Source organism: Centruroides sculpturatus, unplaced genomic scaffold, assembly GCF_000671375.1.
Source record: "Centruroides sculpturatus isolate CEXI.00-Female unplaced genomic scaffold, Cexi_2.0 scaffold2453, whole genome shotgun sequence".
Taxonomy (NCBI): domain Eukaryota; kingdom Metazoa; phylum Arthropoda; class Arachnida; order Scorpiones; family Buthidae; genus Centruroides; species Centruroides sculpturatus.
In genome coordinates this window covers 1-2,863 of record NW_019386597.1, presented here as the reverse complement: position 1 = coordinate 2,863, position 2,863 = coordinate 1, and the positions used below count along the sequence as shown (strand labels likewise).

At 25.0% G+C, this 2,863-nt stretch overlaps 1 long non-coding RNA gene across 1 annotated transcript; it reads right to left on the bottom strand.

The window, feature by feature from the left end:
* Nucleotides 1-91: 91 nt before the first annotated feature.
* LOC111615378 lies at nucleotides 92-2,265 on the bottom strand. Its single transcript, XR_002755071.1, has 3 exons — nucleotides 2,051-2,265; nucleotides 620-914; nucleotides 92-546 (listed from the first exon to the last, which is right to left on the bottom strand). It is a non-coding gene; the product is annotated as an uncharacterized LOC111615378 (long non-coding RNA).
* Nucleotides 2,266-2,863: the final 598 nt, after the last annotated feature.

Genomic DNA, 2,863 nt, shown 5'->3' with positions numbered 1-2,863 from the left:
CGCACATGGTTATTAATTTGGCTTATTTTTTTATTTATTTAATTAAAAATAAATTTGTATTTTTTCAAAATTAAAATAATAATAATAATAAAATATGCACAGATTAACGCACAGAATGAGTTGCAAAATGCTGTCAAATTATTAAAATAAATTATTAATAATAATAATAATAATTGTTAAGATGATGAAGATTTGTATATAAGATTATTATTGTTAGGATTTAAAAATAAATAAATACTAAGAATTGTTATATAAAGAGCGACGTTGAAAGATCAAAATGTTGTTTGTTTGAGATTAATTCAGCTATATATATATATACATATATATAAAAATAATAATATAATACTTAATGAAATGTTGTTATATAGCTAGTATACTTCAGTGCCAAAATCAGAAGTTTAAAAAAATAAATAATTTCTTTAAATTTAATAATAATAAAAAATAACTAACTCTAAATATGTTATCAGAATATATTTAAATTTATTCATTTATAAAGCTTTCTGTAGTTTCTTTCCTGTGAATGCGAATATCTCGATGTTTGTTGTGCTGTATAAATGATGTTAAATAAATTTAATTGCTTTATAAAGGATTAAAATATAATTCTTCTTCTTCCTCTTACACGTTCCTTTTTAACCGGAGTAATTCTCTTATTTGTCTTCTGTACAGTCAAACCTCGATATATCGCCTGTTAAAACGGTTCTTCGCTATCTTCATAAAGTTTAAACGGAGTACTTACGAATGGATCTTCCTCTAAAATAGAGAACCTTTCATTATACGCGAATTACTACGACTTTTTCATCTCACAAATCACAAATTCGAACTTGTGAAGTATCTTTTATTCGAGGTGCTTCGGTTTAGCACCTCACTCGATTTTCAGAGTCAAAGAAATGGTGATGCTAAATTGAAGTTTGACCCTAATAATTAATTAATTTAATTAATTAAAAAATATACGATGTTTTAAACAATTGATCGTCTCGAAAAATCATTTTTCTTTTTCGATTATTTCGAAATTTTATTGAGTTATTATTATTAAATATGGAACGAGATCATTCATCTTGATGCAACATCACGTTTTTAGTGATTGAGTATTCTGCACTTCAAGGCAATTTTTATCGTCGATATTAGAACCGATATGAACAAATGCCAAGTCTTTAAAAGTACGGAGAATCATAATTACAGAAAATTAAACTTGATTTTTTTTTTATTTCTAGAATATATTTAAAAGCTATTTTAAGCAAGTAATTTCGAGTAATAAATAACCTTAAGTTATAGTCGAGTCGTGTGTTTAAAAAATGCCTTTTAATGCGTTCTTTTATAATCCCAAATTTATATGATTTATATTAAATTATTAAATATTTAAGTTGTTTTTTTTAAGAGAAGAAACCTTCTCCTGTAATGTCCTCTTTCCAACAAGATTCGTCATTCTTCGATAAATTAATTTTAATCAATTTCATTTAAATTTGTCAGTTACATAAACACATTTTATCATTAATTTCACTTTAATTATCGTTTACAACAATCAGAAATCAAATTAATCGGTTAAAGATAAGTTTAATCAAATTTCATTTTAAATCTGTCAGTTTCTTAAGCGTGTTCTTATCGTTATCAATTAAATTTGAATTTTAACAATAGAAATCACGTGATCGATTTCGTTTAAAAAATTACTACGCACGCGTAAAATCAAAATATATCAGCAAAGTTCAGCATCATTAATTCTCTGTTACGGGCTGAACATTATCACCGCTTCTTTCTCGAAACTATTATGAAGTATAAATATAGTAGAACTCTCATTTAACTAAGCCCTATTATAGGAATAGAAGTCTTAATGACTTTATGCCTCATATATCGATTAAGGAAAGCAATTATTTGTATGTATTAATAAAAAATCTCCATATTAAAAATAGTATATACAGTGTTAGAGAATGTTATAAAGTTTTCAATATCGATCATGTAATATCATTAAATTAATAAGCTAGATACTCAACACTTCAGCTTTAACTCTCTTACTATCGATCCGATTGACGTCATCGTTTATTACAAATATTCTAACCTTTTATTGAGATGGTCCTAACGATCATTTCCTTTCAAATCTTTCTCCTATTCAATGCACAGAGCTGTTTACCAACCATTAAGGTACACATTCTTCTCTCGCCATTGCCTTTTGACATGTTAAAAGCTGTGCAATTAATATTTTCATTGTGTTCTTGAAAAATTTACATGATTCTTTTATACCAAGAAAGGATTTTTGTACTTAAATTTTTCCTATATTTGATAGAATAAGACTTTTGAAATGCATTATTAGCTGTTTTTCTAAGCTAATTTAAATTATATTTTATAGATTTTAAACTGAATTATGAAGGATACATTTATGATTATTAATTAAATGCAAATAATACTAAATATATAGTATAGCTTATAATTTATTTTAACCGTATCTAAATTTATTGTAGCACATTTGGTAGTGTCTTCACGTTGTTTCACCCTTTATTGAAAATTAATTTCGCTTAAATTTTCCAGTTACTATTCTCAGAGTTAAAATTAACTACGTACAACGAGTTAATTGTAATTAACTTCAGTTACCTAAATATACTTCAATCATAATCAGTTTCATTTATTATTTTTTTCTTTTTATTGTAATCTATTTCGTTTTAATTACCGTATATAACATTTAAAATTTAAAATTAATCGATAATAAATAGATAATTTTAGTCAATTTCATCTAATGTTTCAGTTGCCTAAATATATTTTACCATTATCCAATTGTCATTTACGACATTTTGGAATTAAAATTTATCGCATACAAAGAACCTAATTGTAATCAATTTTACTTTAATTATCATTTACAACACGCGGAGTTAAAAAT